Consider the following 14490-nt stretch of genomic DNA (forward strand, 5'->3'; position numbering starts at 1 on the left):
GCAGGAACAGAACGAGGCAGGGCTTTGCCAAGGGTGATCCCACAGGAGTGGCAGGGCCAAAAGCAAGCGGAACTCAGCGCTCTTGGCAGCAGAAGGTGCCCTGGCTAACCCCCCGCAGCAGACTGGGCACACTGTTGTGTGACAACCCGGCCCATCTGTGGCTTAGCAGAGAAGTCCTGGGGCGCCCAGACCATGCATCTTGGGTCAGAGGACGGTTGTGAATCCGGGTCTTCCCAATGTCACAGTCCAGCTCCTCTTTGCTAGCCCCAGCTGGGCCCTGCACACAGCATCATTCCTTCCCTTCCTGCTTATCTTCAAAGCCTCATCTCCTCCAAGCCAGGTCTGACAGAGAGAGTCAAGGCCTTGGAGCCAAAAGGTGCTTAATTAGTCCGACTGCATCATTTTACAGGTGAGGAAACTGAGGCCCTTCCATCCTCCTACAACAAAACCTCTCTCCTCACCATCTGTCCTCCTGCCTCCGACCTGCCTGGGGTCCCTCACAGAGAACGCTAGGCCCAAGCACAGCCTGAGCAATAATCCTGATTATTGTGATCTGAATTTAATCTGTGGGAATCCCCCCTCCCCGCGCATCCCTCCCCGTGGCAAGCCTTCGGAGCTGCCCCCACCACGGCGCTTGGTCTGGGTCTCTTTCCTCCACCGCTCACCTTCTGGACGTGATCTAGCTTAGGACCAGAAACTTCAAGCACAGAGACCTCTGAGGTCATGCACTGGGATCTGTTTTCCAGACGAGGTATCTGACACCCAGAGACCAGAAGTTTTGCCCCAGGCTTGTATTTCTTGGAACATGGCGGTCAGAACTGACCCCAGGGCCCAGCTGTGGTCTGACCCAGGGCTGTCCCTGCCCTCGTGCTGTCCCAACGCACCCCAAACCACTAGTGCCGGGAAGCAAGGCTCTGATCATCAGTAAATCCCTCCCTCGCGAGCCTCCTCACCCACAAACCCCCCTGGCTGGGATTCCTGGGACCAGGCAGCCTCCAACCAGGCAGGAATGCATCTCCCCAACCTGGTCGGAGCAGCATGGATGTGGTGACCAAGGGGGCTGGGAACCAGGAGACTGCATCTCTCATTGCCCTTCCAGAGTCTGGCTGGGCGACTTCAGGAGGACAAAGTCAGGTTCTGGGCTACCTCTCCTCTCCAAACTGAGCTTGCCTCTCTGCTCCTTCCAGCTCCATAAATCAGAATCACACGCTCCAAGTTGGAAGGCCTTAGCCTAGCCAGTCCAGCGTCCTCCCTCCTTTTGCAGATGAGGTGTTGAGAGGGAAAGGTCTTACCCGTGGCCCCACTCTTTTAGTGCCATAGGCTGGCCTCAAACGCCCATCTCTCAGTCTGAGGCTCTGTGTTCTAAGAATTCTCTCCAGACATCTCTGCCTGGATCTGTTTTATTGATAAGTGACTTGCCCAGGGTCACACAGCCAGGAAGAGTTAAGTGTCTGAGATCAGATTTGAATTCAGGTCCTCCTGACTTCAGGGCTGGGGCTCTATCCACTGCACCAACTAGCTGCTCCTCTGGCATTCTTTTTAAAGTGACTCTTCCCCATCTCACTTTTCTCAATTTCTGTGACTATAAGCAGTCGGAACAGAACATCAGTTGAGTCTTGAAGGAAGGGCAGGATTTAAGGTGAAGGTGAGGAAGGGGCAGATACTAGTCAGGCAATGAGAATGGCAGGGGTGAAGAGGCTCGGTCACTCCCTACCTTTTTTCCCCTACCTGCTTGCTGCCCCCAGCCTCCCAAAGCCCACCCATAATGCCAGCTTCATCAGCACTATCACAATTGGAAGCAGAGCAGGTAATCAGGAAGACAGCAGATGCTACCAATGACTCTCCAGGGAATACTACCCCTCTCTCATTGAATCTTCCAACAGACAACAGAAAAACAGGTGGGACTGCAGTCCTGGATTGGTGCCCCCTACACTGGCCTCTGGACAAGCCAGCTGGGTGAGAAGGTGGCCGCAATGTGCAGCAGGCCACTTATCTGGGCAACTTTCCCAACCGTCCCTCTGGGTCCCAGGGAAAGTCCACGATGACTTTCTGGCAGGGCAGAAAGATGCCCAAGTTGCTAAGCACGGAGAATCCCAAGGAGCGAGCTGGTCAGCAATGCCTGTTTGGGATGCCCCTGGTACAGCGTGGCCCAGGATGCTCCGTGTCAGCCCTCACAGAAGCCTGATCACTAGGGCTTTCAAGCAGACACAACAGGTTTCTGCAATCATTGCCCTTCCGGGTTTTCTTCAGCAGCAGCAGCAGGAGAGTTTGGGAAAGGTGTGGGGGGCAGAGGAGGAGAGATGAGACCTGGAGAGAACCAGGAGGAAACAGAGGCTCCATCTTGGTGCTAGTTTCACACCTGAGCAGGTGCTGTTCAGTCTTCTGTGGGTGCTCAGGGGCACTGGCAGGAGCTTCTGCTACTCTCAGATATGATAAGGTGGAAATGAGCCATTTACTCATTCATTCCCCACAGTGAAATCTCGGCTCTGCCATTAACGAGCTTTGTGGTCTCGGGTCAGTTTCTTCTAGTCTTGAGCCTCAGTTTCCCCATTTCTAAAAATAAAAGGCTGCCCTTTACAAAGTCCCTTCTAACTGTCATATTATGATTCCCAGGCTGCCTTGTGATAAGATCTTTGCAGTGGCCATTGTTCAACCTCCGGCACTTAAGCTACAGGGGAAGAAAAAAAAAAAAAAAAAAGCCCAACCACAACAAATCCGTTGCTCTGGTTTTTTAAGACAGAAATTGGCACTTAAGGAATTGGTTGTGAGGGAAGGGGATGGGGAATTTCAGGAGCTTAATGGCCCTGGGGAAATGAGAGTTCTTTGGCAATATGGGCTGTCTTTCGGGGAGGCTGGGCCCTGGGCCAGTGGCCCAGAATCTAAAAGAGTCTGCTAGGATCTTCTGCCTTCCTCCTGCCATTGCTGAAATCTTTCATCTCTCCCCAGCTCACCAGAGAGGGTGGGAAGGAACTGAAAATGGGGAGGCGGAAGAAGGGGAGCTATTGTCTAGATAGGATCTCAGAAGCTGCTGTCAGCTGCTTCCGGGGAGGGGCAGAAAGAGGAATGGGGACAGGAAACCTTAAAGAGGGGCCTGGAAAAACTACCAACTCTCAGTCAAGGGTCTCCCTTCTCAGATGCACAGAACAATTCAACTCAGCAAATGTTTCCTGCTGTTGACAACATGCAGGACTCTGGGCTCAGACCAAGAGGGCAACAGGTGGAAAAGGCCCCAGCTCCTTCCTCAGTCTCTTGGGCCTCCCAGATTATTAGCTTCCTAAGCCTGGATAGCCAGACTGCTCAAAACCCACTACTGCCCGTGTTCCCAATGCTTTCCCTAGGGCTTCTAAAGACATGGCAGCTCAGTGCAGGTGAAGGTGGTGGTGGTGGGTGATGGGGGTGGGATTTGAACAGAAGTTCCAGAGGGGATTCCTGTACTAGTAGAGGTTCTCTAAGGTCTCCACAACTTCTGAAATTCTGTGAATGAGTCATTCAATAAGCACTTACTGAATATCTACTATGTAGGTGCTGAGATGGGTGCTGGAGATAGAGACAGAAAACGAAGTCACAAAGGCAAAGTATCTTGGAAACTTAAAAAGCAACATCGCAAGTTCTTATTACTATCATTATTAAATAGTCTGTCCACAGACAGCTTCAAATGAGATGCGAGCCATCGTGAAGCCAAACCCTACACAGAACCCCCATTTGGCTCTGTACCCCATGCATGCTGCTTCAGCTCCAGATACCCCCTCCCCTAATGTCACTATAATGAGACCTTTGCCTCTCCAAGCTCAGGGACCTGGCTGGACACTGACTCTCCGCATGACCACAGCAAGAATCATTTAACCTGCGTTTAAGTTTCCTCCTCTGTAAATGGGGAGGATGTACCTAGGAAGACTTCAAAAGTCTCAGTGCAGTTTTAAGCTATTAAAACTTCAAGTATTTCTTACTAGTGGGGGTGGTAGTAGTGAAGAAAGCCTTCTGCAAACCTTCAGTCCCTCCCTATGGAGCCATTATCACCAAAACGCTGCCAGTCCCAGGGAAGGCTGTTCCTTGGTGAGGGGGCAGCTCTTGGGAGCCTCTCACTTTCCTTTCCAAGCATGGGAGTCTCCGTGGCACAGAGGGTAGGCCTAGAGCATTGGCCTGGGCTGGCAACCCTGTACAGTGCCTCCTAAGACAGGCAGATATTTGAACAGAGGGTCAGAGAGTTAGAGTCATTTTTCTGACCTCTAAGTCTGTCACTTCCTAACGGTGGGAATCACCCCCATCCCGGAGGGTCATTTCTTGCTGGGGTCATTGTTTCTAAGGGTCCTTCCACATCCAGATATTCTGTTTGATTTCCAAAACCCTAAGAACAAACCCCATAGGACAAACCAGGGGCGACCGCTACGTCATCCCTGAGGCCTTCACGGGCAGATGGAGATGCCGTGGTACTGGCTGAGAAAATGTTCCCTTTGGGTGGTGGTTGTTTCAGTCAGACCCCACAATTCCCGACCGCATTTGGCACAGATACTGGAGGGGTTGGCGATTTCCTTCTCCAGCTCAATTTACAGATGAGGAAACTGAGACAAAGAGAGTTAGGGGGCTTGCCCAGGTAAGATTTGAATTTAGGTCTTCCTAACTCCATGACCAGTATTCTGTTTACCTAGCTGCCCTTCTTTATTTCCTGCCTAAAGCTGACACATTAAATAACAACACATCCAACAAGCATTGCCTTCTCTTCAGGACATCCCTAAGTACTCTCACCTGAGGGTCTCAAACCCGTATGGGAACTATTCAGTCATGGGTCTCATTAACTCCTGGAGGGAGGGAGGAAGGAGAGAACCCCTGTGGGATGCATAGCCCAAGAGCTCCAGTGTGGGTTGCTATAAGACACCCAGGTAGGATCCCCCACCTCTGTGGTCCCCAAACTGACAAACTGGAAGTACAGTAGCTGCAACTAGGCCCTCCCCACTGCAACTGACCCCTGACCCCAGGAGGGAGAAGACTTTGAAATCAGAATAAACAACAGTGCACAGCACCTACAGAAACCAGAACCTGATGGGGGATAGGGGAAGGAAGGAGATTTTATGCCTGGCATTTACTAGCCAACTAGGATTTACATAGTACCAGGTACCAGGGCACCCCCTCCCCCCAAAAAGGGATCAGATAGCAGCTGTTTCTGCCAAAGCTACCAATGAACATGGTGCAATGGCAGCCAATGCCTTGCCCTAAGACTCAGGAAATTTGGATTCTTTCACATCTCTATCACTACCCAGCTGTGTGCTTTTGGAAAAGATTCTTCTCCTCTCTGGGCCTCAGGATCCCCTTTGGTAAGAGGAGAGGAAAGGTCTAGATGATCATTACAGTTCCTTCCAGCTCAGATCTGCCACGTGCTAAAGTTTCTCCCAACTAAAACTGGAAAGCAATCTTGCAGAAATTGTTCTTTGACAACATCTTGCACCACATTCTACCACAGTTTAAAAATGGATACACAACTTTACTATTAAATATTATACCTTAAAAACAATTAGAAGAGAACCAGAAACCAAACTTTTCACAGCTCTGGGGAGAGATGGATTCTAAAGAGCACAAGGGAAAGTGTTACACAAAAAATAAAATGGCTCTTTTTGGTGTGAAATAGAAAAGCTTCTTCACAATCAAAATGAACGCGTTGGGATTCAAAAGGGAAGTGGTCAAATGGGTAAAAAATCTTTGTATCAAATTTCTCAGATAAGAACTTAGTATCCAAGACAACTAGCAAATAAGCACTCAAAGGATGGGAACAGCTCTCAAATGAAGAAATGCAAACTATGAATAATTATATGAAAGAACACTCCAAATCACTAATGATAAAAAGAAAGACACAGCAAAACAAGTCAGAAGTTTCACTTTGACTCCAGTAAAGATGACAAAAAATGGGAATAGTTGGAGGGGATGTGGGAAGATGGTGGCCCAAGGGTTGTTGGTGAAGTTGTGAATCAGTACCATCTTCTTGGAAGGCAATTTTAATTTTGCAAATAAAGTGACTAAAATGTAAATATCCTTTGAGCCAGAGATTCCAGTATTAGCTGTATACTTCAACAAGGTCATTGATAAGAACAAAGTCCACATTATACACCAAAACACAGCAGCACTCTTTGCGGTAGTCTGATAACTACAAAGTAAATGCAAAGAAAAGTCACAAAATAACCACAAGTGAACACACATAACAGAATAACAGAGAAGGAACCAGGCCCCAAAGAAGAGCCAGAAGGCAAGTCCCTTGATGGGTAGGGACTATCTACTGCATAGATTGTCAGACTATTCTGATGAATTGGTGATTTGGGGTTCTCTTCTTCCGCTTTTTCTTTTAAAAAAAAAAATATATATATATATTTTGTGACACGGGCTAGCTTTCTAGCAAGGGGAGAAATTGAGAAGCAATCAAAACAGAAGATATCCCTAAAATTTTACCTAGCACCTTCTGTTCTGTATTCCAAGGTTATTTTTATTTCTAATGTTCTTGATTTGTCCCACTTCTGATACGCTATAAGTCACCTCTAAACTTTGGATAATTGCTAGAGAGGGAACTCTTCTGCTTATCAAGCAAATAAATTTCTTTGGGTCAAATGCCCATTTCTATTGTCTACACTACTGATTTGCTTGTTTAAACGAAAGCTTCCTTCATTTATGACTCCCAGTCCCAGAGAGATATCAGTTAAATTTGACCAGACCATTGGACAGGGAGGAGCCTACACATAGTCAATTATTTCCAAGAAAGCAAGTCACCTCCCAGGAAGTGCTAGGGTCCCACTTCAGCTAACAAAGGGCTGTCCTTCACCCTAGAGTTATAACCAGGATCCTCAGAATGAGCTAAGGGTTCTGCTCCATTCAGAGACATTAACCCATATTACAGAGTCATTTAGGAGGGGCTTTTGTAGTCACTTTTCAAAGGTGTTTCTCTCTCTCAGTAAGAGCCTCTCTTTACCTCCTCAGTCCTTGAGATCAGGAATTGGTCAAAGTTGGGACCTAAATGACTGGTTCGAAGGAAAGCTCTTACTACTTACAGGTAGAGAAGGAAGAAGTGGATACCTCAAAACAGGTAAATTGGAAAGGAGACTCTTTAGTTTTAGCTCTTCCAGGAACTCGCTGAGTGACTTCAGGCAAGTCCTTCTTTCCTTTCTCTAAACCTCAGTTTCCAGTTCTGTGAAATGAAGATCCTGGACCACTTAACCAATAAAAATAACTCCTGCTTGGATTTTCTTTGGTTTAAACTCGGTCTACGGCAAAGGAAAAGTCTATAGGCCAATGAGAAGTAAAGCTGGTGGTGGGCGGTTTCCAGAGTCGGAGTCTCCTGGCTGCTCCCATTACACCCCTCTTGCTTGTTTCAGTGGAAGCAAGCAACCAACCTCCCTAACAAGTTTGCCTGGGGCTTTATCCAGGAAGCCCAAGGCCTAAAGTTGCCCTCTCCTTTGCTTAGACAAGGGACCTAAATGAATTCCTAATATAACTCTCTGGCACCCTGTCAAAGGAAATGGGGCCACCATTTCCGAATATTCATCACTTCATACTCAAGAGATCACCGAGATGGTCGGCCCCATGCATTGTTCCACACAACAGTCGGTGGGGAGCTTCCTGCCTTCAGTTCAAGGCCACTACTTGCTTTGTTTGTGTCTGTTTCTCTGGTTCCTTCACAGCTAAAGGAAGCAGACACTGTCCTAGAAGGGCAGCTCCCCAACTGGGCCCTGGCAGACAGTCTGAAGGAAGACTAGAATCCTTCAATGCCCCAGCATAACAGGAACAATTATTCACATTCATATCTACAGTGTTTTCAGTTCTACAAACAATACAGCTCTATGAAGTAGGTGGTATGGTGCTTCATTTTACAGATGAGCAAACTGAGGCCCAAGGGGATGACATGACTGAGGTAATTAGGATCGGGGCAGGGATCTGTATGGTGCACACAGGGTAAGTCCAAATTTAGTCTCTGTGTCCCTGGGCAAGTCACTCAGTCTGCCTCAGTTTCCTCATTTGTAAAATAGGGATAATAAGTAGCACGTGCCTCCCAGGGCTGCCACAAGGATAAAATGACAACATTTGTAAAGTAGCCAAACTTGAGCCAAACTTAAGGCGGTATATAAATATGAGCTTTTAATACTGCTATCGTTTTTATAAATATTAATTACCCAGATCTTTATAGGCTCAGGCTAGGTGTGGAGGCAAGCTTTGGCCATTCCTGTGGGGCTTTGCTACACTCCCTAGCACAGATAACACTCACTCTAGTGAGGGGAAAAAGGAAGGAGGGATCCAGTGGCTCCCTTTAGGGCAGGGGTACAGAGAGTGGCACCCAGGACCCTTTTCCTGGCAGGATTTCAGTATTTTTTACAACTCAGACTTCTCTCCTACAAGGGAGACCCCTCTTCTCCATAAATGGCCGTACCTTCAAGAAAGGGGCAAAGAGCGGGGCTTCCAAATGCTCCAGTGAGGAATGTTGTTCTTTATCCCACAGAAAGAGGGCAGAATGTTCCCCCTCCTCTAGAATCCACCTCCCGCCCCCCCCACAAAACTATATATACATCCAGCAATCCAATCTGTTTCCATGCCAGCCTCCTCTTGGCGGCTTTACTTCCTGTAAGGGGCAGGTGGGCAGCCAGCCATCGGGCCTCCTTGGAGAAATAGGGCAGCCAGAGTGGGGAGTTTCCAGTTGCTAAAACATCCTCAGAGACAAAAATCAAGTTCCAGGGAGAGAGAGTCTACCCCGAGAGGCGCTAGGGCAGCAGAGAGGGCACCCAGCAGTCCCCAGGGCACAATGAAAGCAGGACTCCAGTCTCCATGGTCCCCTAGGTTGGGTGAGTCTGCCCAGCTGGTGGCTTGGGGAGTTCAGGAGGCAATGGCTCCTTTCCAATGGGCCAAGCCTGGGGGATGACAGTGATGGCAGACAGGGGACTTAACTCCAGGACCCCTCTCACTAAGAGTTTCAGCCACAGGAAGAGGACTGGGCCGCTGTTCCCCATCTCCTGTCCATCCTCTCCCCTCATTTTCAGAAGAACCCCCACAAGGAGCATTTATTGAGCCTGAAGGTGCCAGGCTGCTTTGTGGTGTTGGATCCTGCAAAGCAGATTAAGCTGGTGTGGCTCCTTCTCCACCCAACAAGGTCGGAGGCAAAGGGAGTGCGCCAGGAAGGAAGCAAAGGGAAGCTCAGTTTCCAAACATACAAAGAGGGTTGGACTAGACCCCCTCGTAGGGCCCCACCCACCTGAAACCTTATGGTAGTATGAAACAGACCCACAGTGTAGTAGGGAGACCAGGATGGAGAAAAAAGGGGCAGAAGCTCAGTGAGCAGCGGGGGCAGCCGTCTGGGAGGCCAGTGCCCAGAGTTATCAGCTCTCTACAATGTGATTTGCCCAGCCAAGACTAGGGGCAGGAATGGAACAAATTCCGCATTCCACTGGGCCAAAAGAGCCTGCTATGGGAGTAGGTGTTTAATAAGCATGCATAAATAAAATTAATTAAAATTAAATATAAATTAAATAAACATGAAGATAAATGGTTAATAAAGATTGATTCCTATTGGACTAATTTTTTTTTTTTTAAATGACCAAGAAGGATGCATGCTAGAGAGGTGAGTGGCCTTAGACTAGTGTGGTCCTAGCAAAGAGACAGCCCATTCTATCTTTGGGGACTGCCGCTAAAGTGATTTCCCTCACGTGCAGATCTGACCTCCTTGGTCCCCTACTCAATAAATCTCCAATGGGTCCCTATTACCTTTAAGTACAAATAGAAGCTCCTCTATTTAGCTTTTAAAGGGGCAGCTTCCCTGGCAAAGTGCTGGGCCCAAAGGCAAGAAAACTCATCTTCCTGAGTTCAAATCTGGCTTTAGACACTTCCAAAAAAAAGCTATGTAAGCCTGGGCAAGTCAGTTTCTTCACCTTGAAATGGCAAACCACTCCATCATCTTTGCCAAGAAAACTCCAAATGAGGTCATGAAGACTCTGAAAACAACTGAATTTAGCCCTTAATTTTAAAACCCTTAATGACCTGGTCCCAACCTACTTTTCCCACATTATTATATATTATTCTCCTTTCTTGTACTCTATAGTCTAGCCAAACTGGGCCACCTTTTTGTTCTTCACAAACTATCTTCCATCCCCCATCTCTGAGTCCCAATCTTTGGTATGTACCCACCTTATTTCCATCAAAATGTTGATCAAGAAATATCTTCTCTATCTAGCTTTTTCTGAATCATCCTCCCCTGCCCCTTACATGCTACTACTCTTCCCACAAAAAAATTGCATATGTGCTTCCCCCCAAAGAATGAAAGGTTCCTTGAGGGCAGGAATTTTTTCTATTTTTCTATTTTCTATTTGTCTTTGAATTCCTAGTGCAGTAGCCAATTAATACAGGCTTGTGGATGGATTTGATCTCTCCCTTTCCCCAGAACACTAGTGTCCTGGAGGGTTTGGGTCTTTGATCTCAGTGGGAGGTTAAGAGGCTGTCTCAGAGAAGCCAGCTCTCAGAGGACAATAGTTTTGAAATCCTGGCTGGCCCAGCCCCCTTCCCTTTGTTTCTTCCCTTTTTGGGCGCCTTCTCCTTCCAGTATCTTCCCTATTTTCTCCTTAAGCAGCCATGTCTGAGCTCCCAGCCCACTGAAGCACTAGATGTCATTTCATTTCCTCATTAAAAGTAGGCTCAGGTTTATTGGGCTACAAGGTCCCTCAGAACAGAGACATCAGGGGCAATCTGAGTAAAACTCAGATAGAAGCAGGGTCCGCTATCTCAGGTACCAGGCCCCCTCTGCAGCCCAATCTGATCTTGTGTGTGACACTTGTTCTGGTCCAAATCCAAAATCTCAGCAATGGCGATGACCTGGGAGTGGGTGGAGGGAGGGGCCAGGCCAAGGTCACGGGGAATTAATGGCAGAGACACATCTACAGCCAGAGCCTCCTATCCTGAGCCTTCAGTTCCCAGGCCTGGGGCAAGTCCGTTGGGCTACGCTGGGGACCAGCATTTGTGTCTCCGCTCTCCTGGGAAGTGGGAAAAAGGTCTGGGCTCAGAGTCAGGAAAGTTAAGCTTGAGCTCTTGCCCTGATGAGCTCTGTGGGCACGGCTACCCACTGGGCCTCAGTCTCCTGCTCTGTAGAATGGACTATTCCTAGAATATGGCAGCAAAGAACTGAGCACAAAACTAGGCGCCCACTGAGTGGGGAGCAGCTAATGCAGATGGGTCAGTGGTGGGTGCATGTAATGAACGGTTAGTGGGTCGTATGAACTAGGGGATATGGAGAATGCAGACCTAAGAAAACTACCCAGTGACTACAGTGTAAACAGAAGGAACCACAACAACACAAATATAGCCAAACGCCGGATGATTATGCCGACCAACCCGCCTCAGAGAAGAGCATCTCCATTTTTTCCAAGAGGTCTCTATGCTGTATCCTGCATGTATAATAGACACTGTTTAAGTATTTATTTGTTTTGTTGAATTCTTTTTTCAAGGGGAATTGGGAGAGGTTCCTAAGCTGCGATGTTAAAAGAAAAGATCAATTAAAAAAAGTTTTTAAAATCTTATCGTGATAGAGAAATGGAAGACATGATTACTTAGAACAAAGGTTTGTCTCTTCCCTAGTGTCTGGCAGAACATAGCAGGTGCTTAATAAATGCATGAAGATTATGACCAGTCCCATTCCCTTCTGAGCTTCAGGGAAGGCGTGCAGACATTCCCCCCCCACCCCCAACTCTTACCAAAAGTTATGTCATCCCTGTCTCTCAGCATCAGCCCCACCCCCTAGGCTGAGAGCACGCTGCTCAAAACCACTGGCCAGCCCTGCCCCGGAAGCGACAGCAAAAAATTTAGTAAGAAAAAGGAAACCTTAGAGGGGCCCAGGAACCCTGCTGAAAAGCAGCCCAAGCCTCAACACCTGCAGCAAGGGCTGGGACCAGTGTTCTGCCAGTGTAAGAGCCAGGGGGCCTGGGGATGCAGAGCTCCTGGGCCCAGCTTTGCAGGCCATGAGAAAACTGGGTAGCCCCCTCTGAGGGTGTTCTAAGCAGCTCCAGGAACGGGGGGGGGGGGGGGGGTGGGAAAGGGGGGCACTCCTGGGACGCCTCAGCCTGAGAGCGTCTGCTGGAACGGTCAGGCCAAGGGTCCCGGGCAGCCACAGACCCTAGCAGCGGCAACAGCAGGGTCCCACCCAGGCCATTGGGACCTCAAAAAGGGGGAGAACATGGTCCATGGGAGTAGCTCAAAGGATAAGGAGTCAGAAGACTTGGGTTCAAATTTCAGTTTCATAGCTATGTGACCTAGGACAAATCATGACTCGTCTCTAAGAGTCTTAAGATGGCAAAAATCTCTATGACTGCTTTCATTTCAAAAATCCTGCCATTAAAAATACTTAATCCGTAGAAAGACCTGGGCCCAGTTACGCCCAAGGAGACGCCGGGCCCAGTTACGTCTGAGGAGACGCCGGGCCCAACCGCCAGCTCTCTGCCCACTGGGGGTCCCCATCCCTGCGACAGCTTTAGAATGGGGATCGAGTGCAGACAGGACGATGGAGGTGGGCAAGGGACCCTGCACTGGGATCAGAAAACTGGCCGCCACTTACTCCTCCCAAGATCCCAGCCCCTCATTCCCTGTTCTCTCAGTTCTCTCATCTGTAAAACGGGGGCAGATATTGGGCTGCGGTGAGTGAGGCTCCAGGGCGATGTTAGCAATGATGTCAAACGCGACATCTTTGCCAGCTCTACCTGCTTATGGACCCGTTACTTCAGACCCTTCCTCTCTGGGCCCATTAAGTCACTCACTTGAACTTAGGACAGAGGGATTCTCACTGATGGGGAAAGAGACCTTACACACTGGGAGCTTCATCACAGCCCCACACAGGACACTTAAAAATAACCTCGGGGAGTTGTTGGGGGGATAGGCTTTGTAAACCTTAAACAAGTCACAGGAATTTGCATATGCATGTAAAACCCTGACTCATCTACAATCACAAGCTATTCTTACCCAGCTCTCCGTACTTCTAAGAATTACCCTCTCCATCCCTCTCCCCTCGTTCCCAGGAGGGAACAGGGCCCGAACGCCTCGGTCCGGGGGCCTCTCGGCTCAGCCTGCTGTGTGACCTCAGAAGGAAGGAAGGAGGAATGCAAGAGTTCTTGGGAAACATCCAGAGCAGAATCAGGAGCTGCAGCCAGCAGCCAGGTGGGCAGGCTGACGGGCCAAGCTGGCTGAGGCAGGAGCCCAGGAGTCTGACTTCCCCAGCCCCGCCCCGCAGGAGCTCCTGGGGCACCTGGCAGGCCTGGGAGGCACAAGAATCACAAGTCCAGCAGAGGCTGGGAGGCACTCAAAATCTCTGGGTGCAAAGGGGCATTTAGCCCGGCCACCAGACCTTCCAGCCTGGGAAGCAGAGGCCCACGGTCTGCAGATGACTCGGGAGCCCACCCAGTGAGGCAGATCTGGGAAGTCGGGAGGCCTTCCTGCCGCAGTCCGGGGAAGCTTCAATAAATAAAGCCCAGCTCAGATGCCATTCTCAGCAATTCAGTCCGTGCCAGCCTGGGCTCTGGAGCCTTATCCAATAATCTGAACACTACTGGTCTTGGGCCTGGGGAAAAGGGGGTGGAGGAGGAACTTGTCCCCACAGAGGTGCTGGTATCCCAATGGGTAGCAGAGTTTTTAAGGGCTGGCCTTCTGTCAGGCAGATACAGCCAGCGGGCACGGCGGACCGCGTCCTTCCCAAGGCCTCTGCCCACTTTCTGCCAGCTTATCACCCATGCCCCTCCCCATAGAGCCCCCCTTGCCCAGGCCCGCAGCAAAGGGAGCCCCAGAGCAGCCCAGCACCTGCCGCTTCAGAAAGGGGGGAGGAGAAATCGTGCCCCACGCCAGACACCATGAGAGAGTCTTTGTTGTCCCCCTGTTGGTCTGGGGGGAAAGAGAGCCGGCCTCCAGCGGGTGGCCCCAGCTCCCGGGCCTGCCCACCCTGCCTCCCCTAGTGTAAATGGCCTGGGGATTTAAGAATACCTTCATCAGTCCCCCCAAGCACGTGGGAGAAGGGGATGGACAACAGAACTGGGAACCAAGGCCGTTCTAATCCTGCATCCTCTCCTAGATTAGGCCCTGGCTTTCCCGAAACCCCTTCCTTCCTTGGGCCTCAGTCTCCTCTGCTGTAAAGCAACAGGGCTGAACTAGATATGGAAGTACTGCCCTCCATCACCGAGGTGGGATTCCCAGCGATGCAGGGGTGGCCTGGGCCATCCCCCACCACCAGGAAGCAGGTCAGGAGAAACCCAGACCCGAGAAAGCGTCTCTGACCTGACATGGAGACCTGGGCGGGCAGGAGACTGAGGTTCCAGCGGGGGCCATGGAAACAGGTGTGCTGCCATTCTCCCCCCAGCCTGGGGAACCGGCCCAGGGCTCCCCCGCTTTCCCTGCAGAGCAGGTGGCTGGGGTGATTGTTGCAAGCACTGCCAGACTCATAACGTAGAGAGGTCGGCTTTGCTGAACTGGGGTTTTTTCCCCCTGATTTTTTTTTTAAACAAACCA

General features: G+C 49.8%; 1 protein-coding gene across 1 annotated transcript in view; it reads right to left on the reverse strand.

Annotated features, from left to right (window-relative positions):
* Nucleotides 1-14490, reverse strand: part of GNAI2 (G protein subunit alpha i2) — an 81716-nt gene that overhangs the window by 50561 nt on the left and 16665 nt on the right. The gene's annotated exons all lie outside the window — the stretch shown is intronic.

Source organism: Sarcophilus harrisii, chromosome 1 (assembly GCF_902635505.1).
Source record: "Sarcophilus harrisii chromosome 1, mSarHar1.11, whole genome shotgun sequence".
Classification (NCBI taxonomy): Eukaryota; Metazoa; Chordata; class Mammalia; order Dasyuromorphia; family Dasyuridae; genus Sarcophilus; species Sarcophilus harrisii.